We start from the raw sequence: 15,544 nt of genomic DNA, 5'->3' as shown, positions 1-15,544 counted from the left end.
GACTGGTCCCGCCGGCGCAGGGTAGCAGCAAACTCTCCGCACACTCACTGGACCTGGCCTAGGACTGGGTCTGGGGGCTCCCGGAACTCGGCAGAAACTCCTACTCGGCGGGCGGTGTGGGGGAGGCACTGCGGAATGGTGGGGGGCGGCCCGAGGGGCTGGAAGAGGGTCCGGCCCACCCTGCGCCTGGGCTGGGACTGGTCCCGTCGGCGCAGGGTAGCAGGAAACTCTCCGCACACTCACCGGACCTGGGCTAGGACTGGGTCTCTCAAGTCAACAATTTCTGACATTGCCAGTCCTGTGGATAACCCACTACTATTATGGTCTACTGGACTATATTGGATTATTTTCCTTAAATCATGTACCTACTATATTTGAATGGCAATGGAGTACCCATCTCTGACAAAACTAAACAAAAAGGGGGATATAAATGAAGGACCATTTTGTAGTGAAAAACATATTCATATCTGTATATCCAAATCAGGATAGATATACAGCTATTTTCTCTTAGTTCAATAAAAAGAAAGATTTGTACTAATAGTACAAATATATCATCAATATATAAATCTATCATCAATAGCACAATATATCATGTCTGCCTCTGATACTATGAATAACTACTATGAAGACAACAATATGCAATGTATTAATTACTGTACCTGTCCTACTAACCTGCTTTGAAACTGTTCCATTGCTATTTCTTTTTCAATAGAATTAATTAAAAAATAGAAGTATTATGATGGAGTTTTTGGGGTCTTTTTTGTAGAATATTATGTCATCTGTGAATAGTGATAATTTAACTTCTTCCTTTCCTATTTGTATTCACTTTATTTTTCTTCCTTGTCTAATTGCTCTGGCTAATGTTTCCAGAATAGTATTGATAGAAGTGGTGATGGAGGACATCCTTGCCTTGTTTCTGATTTTAGAGAGAAAGCTTTCAGGCTTTGTTCATTTAGTATGATTTTGGCTGTTGGTTTGCCATAGATGGCTTTTATCAGTTTAAAGTATTGTCCATCTATTGTGATTTTTGTAGGATTTTGTGAATGAAGGCTGGGCTTTGTCAAAAGCTTTTTTTTTCATATATTAACATGATCATGTAATTGTTGTCTTTAGCTCTACTGATATGGTGTATTACACTTATTGATTTGCATATGTTGAACCATCCCTGCCTCAATGGGATGAAGCCTATCAGGTCATGGTTTCTAATCTTTCTGATGATTTGCTGTATTCTATTTGCTAGTATTTTAGTGAGTATTTTTGAATCAATGTTCATTATAGAGATAGGCCTATAGTTCTCTTTTTTGGTTGAGTCTTTACTTGATTTTGATATCCATGTCATTCTTGCCTCCAGAAATGAGTTAGGGAGAATTGCTTTCTTTTCAATTTAATTGAAGAGTTTGAGGATTATTGGGATTAAATCGTCTCTAAATTTCTTGTAGAATTCAGCTGTGGATCCATCAGGACCTGTATTTTCTTTGTTGATAAGATTTGATTACAGTTTCAATTTCACTGACTAAAATTGAGTTATTCAGAATTTTTCTATGTTTTTTATTCTGTTTTGGTAATTCATACATATATAAGAATCTGCCAATTTCTTCTGTTTTCTATCTTATGGGAGTAAAGATTCTTGAAATCAGTACTGATGATCTAAGTTTCCACAGGATCATTAGTAATGACACCAATTGAATTTGATTTTTTTCTTTCCATTTTTTGATGAGGTTGGCTAGGGGTTTATCAATTTTACTTAATCTTTCAAAGTACTAATTCTTTGGGTTTTTATCTTTTTGTATTTTAACTAATTCTTTGATTCATTAATTTTTGTATTGTTTTCTTTGTTTCAATTGTATTAATGCTGCTCTAATCTTTAGAATTTCCTCTCTTTTTTGCACTTTGGATTTGATTTGCTCTTCTTTTTCTAGAAGCTTAAGGTGCATCATGAGGGTATTTATCTGTTCTCATTCTGTTTTCCTAATGTTAGGTTTCACTGCTATAAATTTCCTTCTGATAACTGCTTTCATTGTATCCCACAAATTCTGGTAAGTTGCATTTAAATTTTCATTTGATTGTAGATATTGTTTAATTTCTTCTTTAATTTCATGTGTGACATGCAGTTGCTCAGGAGAGTATTATTTAATTTCCATGTATATATAGGCTTTAGCAGTTTCTTTTGTCATTAATTTCTAGTTTAATTGCACTAGGGTCAGATAATATGCATGGGATAATTTCAATTTCCTTACATTTACTTAAGCATGAGCTATTGACCAGTATATGGTCTATTTTAGAGCACTTCCATGTGCCGCTGAAAAGAGCAAACATTCAGATGTTTTTGGGTGAAACACACTATAAATGTCTACTAAGTCCATTTATTCAAAGGTTTGGTTTAGTACTGATACACTTTGCTAATTTTTTTGTCTAGTTGATCTATCTCTTTGATAAAATGGAGTGTTAATGTCCTGTTAAGATTGTGTTGTTGGCTATTTGATTTTCTCATGTCCTTTAAAATTTGTCTTATATTATTGGGTGCTTTCATGTTTGGTGCCTATATAATTATGATCATTATCTCTTCCTCTGGCAGTTTTCCCTTAACAAGTATTTAATGACTGACTTTATCTTGTCTGGTCATTTAAGACTTGAAGCTCACATTGTCTGTGAACAGAATAGTTACCCCTGCTCTTTTGTTAGCTCCTGGAGCATGTAGTATTGTTTTCCATCCTTTGACTTTCAGTCTATGAATTTCCATTGGAGTTACATGTGTTTCTTATGTATTTCTTATGAATATTGTTCAGTTTTTGTTTCTTGATCTACTTTGCCAGTCTGTTTCTTTTAATTGGTGAATTGAGGCCATTTACATGGATGGTTATAACTTATATGTATTGGCTTATCTTCATCATGCTATTTTCCTGCTGGTGCTTCCCAAATTTTCCCCTGTGTTTAATTGTTTGCCCTGGTTGGTGGTTTCTTTTGTTGCTGTTCTTGGAATTGTGGTCATTTTTTCTCTTTCTAGAATATCTTTCATTATACTTTGTGGGGTTGGTTTAGTGGTCATGAATCTCTTTAGGTATTTTTTTTGTCATGGGAGCATTTTACTTCTCCATTAATTTTAATAGTTTTGCAGGGTACATAAATCTGGGTTTGAATTTTCTTTCAGGAATTTAAATACTTTACTTCATGCTCTTCTTGACTTGATAGTTTGTGTTGAGAAATCTGCTGTGATTCTGATGGGCTTTCCTTTATATGTGATTCTCTCTCTCTCTCTCTCTCTCTCTCTCTCTCTCTCTCTCCTTCTAATATGTTGTTCTTGTGCTGAATTTCTGGGATCTTGATTATTATACATCTGGGTGTGGATTTATTTTGGTTGATGCTAATTGGTGTGTTATACTATATATGTTAGACTCTTTCCCTATTTTGGGAATGTTTTCTTCTATTATTTCTGCAAATAGTCTTTATGTGATTTGCATTGACTTCTTCCTTTCATTGACACCTATCACTTTTATGTTGTTTATCTTTGCTCATCTTATAGCTATTGCATTATTACTTTCTGTTTCCTTGTTATTTTATTTTTTTCTGGCTCTTGAAAGAATTTTATTTTATTTTTATTTTTTTCCATAATTTTATTGAGAAACAAATAGCAATGAGACAGTTTCAAATCAAATTGGTAGGACAGTTTCAATAAATAACACATTGCCTACATTCTTCCTAGTGGTTAATTGCTGTACAGGATGCAGACATGATATCCTATTTACAAACACCATTAAAACAAATAGCTCTATTCATTAAGAGAATGTAAATCTATCCTAACCATTTTGAATACACAGATACAAAATGGACATTCATCTGTATCCCCTTTTTTTGTTAAGTTCCATTATTTGAATATTGTAGATGTGTAAACTCAGCAAAATATTCTAAAAGAGTCCAGTAGCCCATAATAGTATTGGGTCTTCTTCTTGACTGGCAATGTCAGAAATTGTAGACCTGAGTTCCCTACAGCTCAACATAACAGCATGGCTTTACTTCTTATATTTCATTTTTATACTTTTCTGCTGGATGGTTAAGGCCAAGGTAAAGCAGGACCTATGCAACAAGAGTTGCAGCTTTTGGGTCTGATAAGGTCAGTGAAATCCCCTCAGGATTTATCCTGAGATCCTGTACCTCAGATTGTAGAACCTTTGTCAGTGTCATCCATGTGGATGAGTCACAGCCCTTGCTTGGCCAATGTGCTCTTTGTGAAAGCCTGAGAGAATGTTTTCTCTCCATGTGACTCTTCTTGTTATTTTAAAGAGAGTAAAGTGGTTAAAACAGATATGTATCCTAGCTACTGTAGTACAATTAGCAATAATAATGACAAGCAAAATTTAGAAGTTCACAAAACTATTGCTTTGTAATTTAACAAAGGAGCAAAGTCTATAGTTATATAGCAGAATAAATTGAATTGGGAGTTTGTATGCAAAATGTTTCCCTTTGTTAGAGTGTTTTTATCCTGTGTTCCTCTAATCAGGCCAATGACCAGGTTCCAGATGCTTCATTTCATGAACAGTAATGGGCCAGTTCCTGGATTTCTCTAGCCAAGCTAGGATTCAGAGCCTTTCTCAGCCATTTGCTGGTCCCTCAGTTCAAGAGAATGTGCTGAATTCGTGTACTCCTCTGGCCAAGATAGTTTGAGTTTGCCAGTTTCTGTTAGGAAGTTTTTTTTTTTAAGTGGCACTTGTGCTATCTCTAGCTTTGTCATTTACCCCAATCAATCTTTTTTTTTTTCTTTCTTTTTTGTGGAACCGAGGATTGAACTCAGGTCCTTGTGCTTGCATAGGAAGCACTTATTCTACTTATCCATCTCCCCGGTCCCCCAATCAATCGTATGCTTCTGTTTTTTGCATCATCTTGTAGCTATTGGATTGATTTTTTTCATGGTCTCTTACTATTTTTAAGATATATTTCTTCTCAGTGGATTAAAGCACCTGCAAGCAGGCACAGGGGGTGGGGATCCAATGCTCAGGCCTGCCTTGACAGTCTGCCCCTGGGATGCACTGAAATGGCAATTGAGACTGGGCATGGTGGCACACACCTCTAATTCCAGCTCTTGGGAGATGGTAAACAGGAGGATCACTATGAGTCCAGTATAGTAGTGAGACCCTGAACACCCTATAGACCCTTCCTTAAGATACTATACATATATTTCCTTTCACGCTCTCTACTCTAGACATTGCACTTGCCAGGCAGGCTCTTAAGTCACTGAACTATATCCCTGGCAAGATATGGCGTTTTACACAATGTAGTATTAAACTATAAGAAAAAGATAAATTTAAGGCTTTGTAGATAAATTGATACAACTAGAGACTAAACTGGTAAGTGAAATAAATCAGATCCACATGTGCAAACATTGTATTATCTCCCTTGTGTGAGAACCTGAAAGAATAATTACAGCCTAAAAAGATACAACTGATACTGTGAAAGAGAAAAATATTGTTCAATGAGAAGAAAAAACTAGAATGAAGAAAAGTAGAAATTCTGTTTTGAAGATCTGATATTCTATCCTCTCCTTCATTCAATCTGTTGTAAATATTTTCAGTTGAAGTTTTATTCTCTTGGAACTGTGTTTGCTTGTGTAGTTGGGCATTTCTTTTGTAGTTGGTCATTTTTTGTTTCCATCATTTTTCTAAGCTCATTTATTTTCTCTGTCTTCTTGAATATCTTTGATTTTAAGCAACATTTCTTCTTGAACCTGAGACATTATTTTCTCTATAGTCTTTTCCACTTATCATGTTACTTCTGTTACCATCATTTAAGAAAATTCCAGTGTTTGCTTTCCAATTTTATTTTATTTATTTCCTTGTGTTCCAGTCTTGTTCTAGGTGGCCTGGGGATCTGCAGTTGCATTTTTCTTGTGTGTCTTGTCATTTTCTATTTTCTCTCTTTTATTCTATGTTGTTTTTTATGTTAATATTTGCTGATTTTTTTCATATTTTAGGGAAGAGTCTACAGAGTGTTCAGGGTCTCACTACTAGATTGGACTCATAGTGATCCACCTTGTTTTCAGCCTTGCAAGAGCTGGGATTACAGGTGCGCACCACCATGTCCAGTCTCAATGTCTCAGTTGCCATCTCAGTGCACCTTGGGGATTGAACCCCCAGCCCTTGCATGTGCCTGAAGGCACTTTAATCTGCTGAGCTATTTGGCTGGCCCTAAAAGCATACTTTTTTGGTGGTACCAGGGATCAAACTCAGGACCTTACCCTTGTCAGGCAAGCACTGATTCCACTGAGCTATCTCCCCAGCCTGCTGATTTCTTATGATAGCTTTATCATTAGTATTTAAAAATTTTTATTTTAAAAAGAAAAACAAAAAATTTTTTAAAAATGAAGCTTCCAGAAAGTATGGTTATTATCAAAAGACAACCAGTAACTAGTGCTGAAGAGTCTGTGGGGAAAAAGGAATCCTTCTCTATTGTTGGTGGGAGTGCAAGCAGGTACAACCACTAGGAAAATCGGTATTGTAATTCCTTAAAGAGCTAAGATTGAAGGTCTTATTTAAGCCAGCTATTCCTCTTGTAGGTATTTTTCCAAAAGAACTGAAATCATCATAGTGATATATGTGAAACCATGTTTGTAGCAGCACAATTTGTCATACCTAAATCTTGGAAACAACCCAATTGCCCATCAACTGCAGAAGGGATAAAAAAGATAGGGTATTTTTCCCCTCAAGTATCAGAGATTGAACTCAGGACCTTGTGCTTTCCAGGCAGGTGCTTAAATCATTGAGCTATATCCCTGGCAAGATAGGGTATTTTTACACAATGTAGTATTACTCAGCTATAAAAAAAAGATAAATTTGAGGCTTTTGTAGGTAAACTGATGCAACTAGAGACCACATTGGTAAGTGAAATAAATCAAATCCACATGTGCAAACATTGTAATATATCCCTAGTGTGAGAACCTGTGAAAGGGAAAGAATTTATTCAATGAAAATGAAAATCTGGGATGAGGAAAAGGATGAAAGAAGAGGAAAATATATTTAGTTATAATGGCAGGATAGTTTGGATAATTGTACTGCTGATTTCTGCTGGTGTTTTGATGATGATTATTTATTTATTCATTTGATGGATGGTCTCACTATGCACTTCAGACTCATAGTGATCCTCCTGTCTCAGCCTCCCCAGCACTGAGATTATGGGCATTCACCACCATGCTTGATTTCAGGGCTAGAAGGACATGCAGTACCTGGGATCAAACTTGGGTCCTTGTACTGTTGAAGCAGGTGCTTAGACTGCCTGTTACCTCTCAGCCTTCTACTTGCCTTTTGAAAGGAGAAGTTAATGCTTAAAACTTTTTTCTCTTTATTCCTTTTTTAAAATTTCTTACAATTTTGGGGGTTTTTTTTGAAGCCACCTTGCATGTTTATATCTAGTAAACTAAACAACTCTTCAAGAATGCTTGCAACCTGGCAGAAAGGAGTTATGTGTGTGAATTAAATTAGTATTATAGTGCTGGGATCAGAGGAGTTATTAGGGTCTGAGCACTCAAGCTGTAGTGAAGAAGCTACTTAGGAATCACATATGCAATGTCTCCTGTGAATAGTTAATCTGTGTTTCCATCAGACATCTTATAGATTTATGCTTTTGTATGTTTCTTGATTTATTTTGTGATATTATCATGTAATTTCTTTATTATATAATTTGTTTATTGTGTTATGGTTACTTTATGGTTTCCTGTATTTATTAGGTTGTTACTTTGGTATATTTATTCTTTTATTGGCTCTGATTTAAATGTGTCTAAGTTCTCCCTCTGGTCTCATCTCCCTACCCACTTTCTTCATTTCAAGCCCCTGAGATAAAATTAACATATTTCTTCATTCTTTTTCCAAACACATAAACTCCTCTCTCAAATTTTTAAATTTCTCAAACTTGGCTCCCACACAGTCATTTCTATCTTCTCCAGTATTATTCCTTAATCCCCCTTTACTAAACTTTGGCTCTTCCATGTCTTATTTTGCTTATTGTCTTTCCTAGCATCAGTTTCCAATAACCATATAGTTTTTTTTCAAACACAAAGTAAACACCCTTCCTCCCATATCTTTCCCTTCATCTAACAAAATGTCTTCTGAAGACTCTCAGTACAAACCCTTCTACTCAACTAAAAGTGCTGCAATAAAGTCAGTCCCCACATCATCCTCTTCTTCTCATCACTATTCCCCCTTTAAGCCTCCCTCTCAATGTCTAATACTCCTCATCCAAACATCTCTGTTCTCCTCACTCCAACTCATTTACTTCATTGCAGAACAACCCAAAATGAACTCTTATAGTGTGCATAGAGAACAGACAAAGGGGAGGGGTATAAGTGTAAGAACTATCACACAGAAGAATTGTAAGATTGAATCCATAGACAGTGTTATAACCAAAAGCAATTCTTTTGTCAAAACATAGGGAAAAAATCTGAATCACTTCTATAAATAACAGAGGGAGTAAATATTTGCACTGGACATACAAAGCTAAATACCAATCACAGGGAGGCAATATTCTACTAAATAGCTCCATGTAAGCCACAAACTTTTCTCACTTCTTTAGTCCTGAACCTTCAGTAACACTCTCAAAACAGAAGGGAAATATAGTGGTCTTATAATATTTCTATATCCCTTTAACAAATGGGCCTTGTCATATATTGGAGGAAAGACAGCCTATTCAACAAGTGGTACTGGGAAAATCAATTATCTGTATGTAGATGATTGAAACTAGATTCTTATCTCTTACTACATACTAAGTTAAAACAAAAATGAGTCAATGATCTAAACATTAAAAGAGAAAGCTTAAGCCTACTGGAAGATAAAATAGGTAAAACAACTGAAGACATAGGTTAGGAAAAGTATTTCTAAACTGAACTTCTATTGCACAAGAAATAGCAGCAAGAATTAGCAAGTGGGATTATATTGTAATGAAAAGCTTCTGTACAGCTAGATAGTTAATCAAGGGAGTAAAGAGAAATGTACAGAACTGGAGAATTTTTTGCCAACTACTCTTCAGAGGACTCAAAAAAAAATTAAACCACCTAAGATTAAAGATCCAGTCAAGAGATGAGGACAAGGGAAATGAGCAAACACCTCACAGAGGAAGAAATACAAATGGCCAGCAAATGAATGAACAAATGATCATCATTGGGCCGGGGTAATGGCTCGGTAGAATAAGTGCTTCTCTGGAAAGCACAAGGGCCTGAGTTCAATCTCCAGTTCCACCAAAAAAAAGTCATCATCTTCAGAAACCTAATAATTTCAATCAGTGTAAATATTATATGTTGTAACATGTAAGATTAATAGTATCAACAAGAGTGAAAGGTGGGATAGGGGTCTTTGAGGAGGGGTAGGGAAGGTGAAGTAAATTTTACAAAGCAAAGAAAAAAGCTGTAACATCTACATGTAACCCTGTGTTGACATGATTGTCTGCTTTCTTTTCATGAGATGGAATTTAATATGTCCAAGCATTTGCTTTGTTTTATTTTGAGTTTTGGCTTATGTGTAGGATGAAATTCAAAAGATACAATCAGATAAGCTACTGTCCTCTAAGGAGAAAATATAAATCTCCAATGAGGTAGAGTGAGGAATAAATGTGCTTTCACTTTTCTATTTTTTTAGCTTCCAAGATGCAATATTCCTATGAATTTTGATATTCCAGATAGATCTTTGGCACCTGGCTCATTTTGTCTCATTTTTCTTTTTAAAATGTATTTGGTGCAGAGTCTCACTACACAGCTTGGATTGTCTCATTATTTTTAAAGTTTTTCCTCAGACTAGATAATCTCTATTGATTTATCTTCAAATTCTCTTGAGTGTTTTCTTCTGCCATTTCCATCTTCTGTCAAGCCCATTGAGTGAAATTTATACTTCAATTATTATACTGTTAATGACAAAACTTTCATTTGTTTCTGATTTACATTTTCTGTTTCCCCATGGATGCTACTTATTTGGTAAATGTCATTCTTATGCTTTGCTTTAATCCATTAAGGAAGGTTTCCTTTAATTCTTTGAACATACTTACAATAATTTATTTGAAACATTTTTCTAGTAAAGAAGCATCTGGGCATCTTCAGGAACAACTAGCTTTTTTTTTCTTGTGTACATGCATACCTTTCTTGCATTCCTCTGCATGTTCTGTGTTTTGTTGTTGTTGAAAATGAAATTTTAAGTGGTAAGATGTGGAAAATTGGGATATCAGATTGCTTCCCTTCCAGTGCTTCATGTTGTTACTGCCACTGCTTGTTTATTTATTGGACCGATTCTTTAAAATCTTTATTCTGTTGTGTGTGACTACTGAAGTCTCTGCCTCATTAGCTTAGGTATCAGCTAATGATTGAGAGATTTCTTTAAATGCATTGATTCATTCTTCCTTTCTGTCTTTGCTAAGGGCTCTTTATATGTGCTGGGAAATGTTTTCAACACTCCAGCAGGCAATTTGCTGCCCTGATCTAGCTATCATTTACTGTTGCACAAAGGCTCAAAGTCAGGTAGAGGTGAGAGATTAGGTATTTTCTAGGTTATTCTTGGGAATGTTCACAGCCCTGCTCATGAGCATGGCTTTCTGGATCCCCAGGAGTATGTCAGAGCCTTACAAAGCTCTCTGTAGACATATTATTCCACAGCATCTCTTTTTAAAATTTTGGTCAGTTTTTTGTTGCTTGCAAGTAATATTCCCTTTAGCAGCTGTGATTGTTTTTGAAGATCCTCTAGGGATAAAGCTGTTATGAAGAACCAGTTCTAGGTGAGTTCAAATAAAGATAGGCACTGAGAAAAGCACTCTTAGGGAGTGGTTATATAGGTTGGATCATGACAGTTCTCTGGGGATAGGACTTTTGGGAATTTCAAGTCCTTTATGGACCCTCTTGGGGCTACTATGCTAGTGGTTTTTACAGGTAATTTAGTTTGAAATTGTTTTGTTGTTCTCTAAGGCTATTATAAATCAGGAAAGAGGTTGAAAGAACAAAGCAAGTTAAAAACTATGCACAGGAGAGCCTGGATAATTGTACTGCTGATATCTGCTAATCTCTCAAAGGGAGCAGTTAATGCTTAATTCTTTTTTTCTTTTAAAATTTTTGACCAATTTTGTATGCTAATAATCTCATAATCTGAACATCTAATTTAAAGACAACAATATGCAACATAGCAACAATCATTGAATTCCTATCATTTTGTTTAGTGAAATTCTATAATTCTGTATAATTTCTAATATACTGAGGGTTATTTTTTTACTATTTTTATTCTTTTTGAAATAAAGATTTAAAAAAAAAAAACTATAAAGCTTGCTTCTCACTTGCTACTATCAAGGTTGAACTGTTTAACTGGAATACAAATTCCTGACACTTTGGTAAGGCTTTGGTGCATTTCCAGTTTTCTGAAAAAAATTGACTTTCATAATTTTTGTCATGTGCTGACTGCTTTTTGGGAGAACCGAGTTTTCCTAAGTCCTTACTCTTTTATTCCAGAAGCCATCTGCACCCATTTAATACAGTGAAGTCCCCAACTTCTGAACAAGTTCCATTTTGGGAGAAAATTCATAAATTGAATTTGTTTGTAAACCTTAAAAAAATGGATCTTAGGGATTGACAGGAGGGACTGGAGACAGAAAGATGGCATAGACTCAAGGCACCAAGAGGAAAGTCTGTTACTACTATGATGGGGATGTTGGAAATCACTATTATGGACAAAGACATTCAATGAAGTTTCACCAAATCCGCATGACTCACAATCTGCTGCTCAACCAAAGCTTCTGCTGAAAGATGGAAATCTATCGCCCTCCCAAGCCAATGTTGAGGAGATGACCAAGTACCATAGTGATGACTACATTAAGTTCTTTGCTCCATCCATTCAGATAACATGTCCGAGTACAGCAAGCAGATGCAGAGATTCAACAATGATGAGGATTGTCCAATATTTGATGGCCTGTGTGAGTTCTGTCAGTTGTCTACTGGTGGTTCTGTAGCAAGTGCTGTGAAACTTAATAAGCAACAGATGGACATCATTGTGAATTAGGCTGAGGTCCTACACCATGTAAAGAAGTCCAAGGCATCTGGCTTTTATTACATCAATGATATTGCCTTGGCCATCCTGGAACTGCTAAAGTACCACCAGAGAGTGCTGTATATTGACATTGATACTCACTATGGTGATGGCATGGAAGAGGCATATGCCATAGACCAGGTCATGACTGTGGCCTTTCATAAATATGGAGAGTATTTCCCCAGAACTGGAGGCCTATGGGATATTGGGGCTGTCATGTCCAAAGTAATAGAGATATTCCAGCCTACTGTGGTGGTCTTACAGTGTGGCTCAGACACCCTCTCTGGGGATCAGCTGGATTACTTCAATCTAACCACCTAAGGGCATACCAAGTGTGTGAAATTTGTCAAAAGCTTCAACATGCATATGCTGATTCTGGGAAGAAGTGGTTACACCCTTCATAATGTTGCCTGGTGCTGGACATACAAAACAGCTGTGACCCTAGACAGAGATCCCTAATGAACTCCCATACAATGACTACTTTGAATATTTTGGACCAGATTTTAAGTTTCACATCAGTCCTTCCAATATGACTAACCAGAACACTATTGAGGACCTGGTGAAGATCAAACAATGGCTCTTTGAGAACCTGAGAATTCTGCCCCATGTACCTGGGGTTCAAATGCAGGCAATTCCTGTGGACTGAGGAGAGTGGTGATGAGGATGAAGAAGAACCTGAAAAGCGTATATCAATCTGTTCCTCTAACAAACACACTGCCTGTGAGGAAGAGTTCTCAGATTCAGATGATGAGGGTGAAGTGACTAGAAGAACTTCTTCTAACTTCAGGTCAGTGAATACTCAGGATGTAAGAGAACCTGTGCTATGACATCCTGTAACTTAGTGGTGTCCCAAATTTTCTGACCATTGAGATTATGGGGCCACAGAGGAAAGTGATCAATAATGTATACTGTGCCTAAAGAGAGTCATCTAGAGAGAAAAAATTCTCTCAGGCTTTCACAGAGAGCAAATTAGTCAAGCAATGGCTGGGACTCATCCACATGGTTGACACTGACAAAAGATCTACAAGTTGCTGTACATGGTTTCAGGGTAAATCCTGAGGGGATTTGACTGACCTTTTCAGACACAAAAGTTACATGTTTTGTTATATAGGTCTTGCTTTAACTTGGTTTTAACCATCCAGCAGAAAAGTACAACCACGAGGTATAAAAGTAATGCGATATTAATATGCTGATCCATAAAAGGGTCAAGTCAACAACTTCTGACAATTGCCACATGTGCTTATAACTCACTACTATTATGGACTATTGGACTATATTGGGTTATTTTGCTGAATCCAAGTACCTGCCATCTTTAGACTGTCTTCATGGATGTAAAGGTCCTTTAAAGACTTCTCCAAATACAGCTTCTCTAACTGCAGTGGAACACCCATTTCTGACAAAACAAAACAAAAATGAGGGATATAATTAAAAGACTGTTTTGTAATGAAAAAATATATGTATATACAAGATAGGATAGATTTAGAGATACTTTCTCTTATTTCAATGAGAAGAAAGGTTTGTACTAATGTTGTTTAGAAAAGATATCATGTCCACATCTTGTCCTCTGAATAACTACTATGAAGACAGCAATATGCAATGTCTTAATTAATGTAACTGTCATACTAACCTGTTATGAAGCTGTTTCATTGCTATTTTATCTTTTGTTCTCATTTAAATGAATAAAAGATAAAAAAGAAATGTAACAGAAAAAAAGAACTCTTCCAACTTCAAGAAAGCCGAAAGAGTCAAAACAGAAGATGAAAAAGAACCAGAAGATAATAAAGAGGTGACAGAAGAGAAGACCAAGGAGGAGAAGCCAGAAACCAAAGAGGTCAAAGAGGAGGTCAAGTTGGCCTAAGCAGTCCTCTCCAGCTTAGGTTTCTTGCCATGTTCCCTACTTTTTTCCCTCTAACCTGTCAGATTTTATATTTTCTATTTCTCTATATATTTATATTAAAATATATTAAATGCTAATGTCCCCAGTGACTAGAGAGGAGCTGGGGTCCTTGCGTGCAGGGCAGCTATGCTGGGGGAATTTTCTATCAGTGGTTATGCTCCCCACCCCTCCCCAAGTCTTAATTTTAAGTCATAAAGGCTACATATCTGGATGGAAGTGATGCAGCCATAAGATGAAATCCTGACATGCTGAGGGCCTGTTTATTGTTAAATGTTCTGAAAGGGGTGACTGCATCTTCAGCACCCCCGGTTCTTTGGGTTCCTACAGTAACATCTGCCGTTTTTAGATTGGTTCTTTTTTCATACCTTTAAACTGGCCCCAAATGAGCTAAGCAGCTCATTAAAAAGGTAGTCTAGCTTCCTTTTTTGAAATCCTTTCAGTTTTTGTGAGACTCTTTGTAATAAAATGGCACATTTCTATAAAAAAAAGACTCTTAGGTTGAAGATACTTCTTAATCACCTCATTTTTCTTTATATCTTCAAACACACTTTTGCCTTTTCGTGAATAAGCATTACACTGAATGGGACTGCATGCTGATCCTCCATCCACATAGGGAAGCCTTTCCATCTCCTGTATCACTATACCATGCTCTTTAGATATAATTGTTGATTTCATTTGTCCAGCAGACTTTGCATGTGCTGTGACCTTGTCTTTGTTCTTTAGAATTGTGCCTATGCTTGCAAAAACTTTTCAATAAAATGAGATTCTAGTTGTTGATACTTCAAAGTATTTCCTGTGCAGTTTGGTTTTAATTCATGAACTCACTGCCTACCCCTGTGTCTTCAAGATTTCTATGTACTTTCTTCACCAATAGATTTAGTGTTTCTGTTTTAATATTTAAATCCTTGGTTTTGACTTTAGTTTAGTGGATGGTGAGGAAAAAAATGAATGAAGTATAAAGAAAACCCAAGAATTGTGGGAAAAATTAACTGACTATCCCTCAGACAAAGACGTCTATCTAGAACATACAAATATTTTTAAGATCAGGCCCCATTATGGTTTGTGTCTAGTTGTTCCTCAAAGTCTCATGCAGTCATGGGGCAGGCTTCTAGAGTCTGTGATTAATTCATCATCCAATGCAAGAATTATGGGCATGAGTGCTGCTGAGATTATGGGCTTGAGTGCTACAAATTCCCTTGAATAAATAGCCTGAATGCAACATAAGGAAAGGACAGAGGTTTATCGCTGTCTCTGATCCTCCCTTTTGCTCTTGTTGCTTTTGTTATTTTTTTCCTGCCATCTATTGCTGCTCTGTTCCATGTGCCACTCTGCTTTGGACCCCAGCAATTATGGAATGATACCTCCAAAAACTGTGAACTAAGAAACCTCTCCTTCCTTAATTCTGGATCCCAAATATTTTGTCCCAGCAATGAGAGAAAAGTAACTGAGACACCCCCCAAATTCAAACACCCAGTCAAAAAATGGATATCTGAGATGAATACACAGTTCTAAGTTGAAGAAATACAAATGGCAATGAATATATGAAAAAATGTTCAACATCATTGGTCATTCAGAAATGCAGATTAAAACAACACTGGGATTCCATCTCACCCAAGAA

The 15,544-nt window shown here is 36.4% G+C and overlaps 1 pseudogene; it reads left to right on the top strand.

Annotated features, from left to right (window-relative positions):
- Positions 1–11,599: 11,599 nt before the first annotated feature.
- Positions 11,600–12,350, top strand: LOC101579673 (annotated as a pseudogene).
- Positions 12,351–15,544: the final 3,194 nt, after the last annotated feature.

This window comes from Octodon degus, unplaced genomic scaffold (assembly GCF_000260255.1).
Source record: "Octodon degus isolate 3935 unplaced genomic scaffold, OctDeg1.0 scaffold00038, whole genome shotgun sequence".
In the NCBI taxonomy this organism is placed as follows: domain Eukaryota; kingdom Metazoa; phylum Chordata; class Mammalia; order Rodentia; family Octodontidae; genus Octodon; species Octodon degus.
Note: the sequence above shows the minus strand (reverse complement) of the source record. Positions and strands in the feature narration are given on the sequence as shown.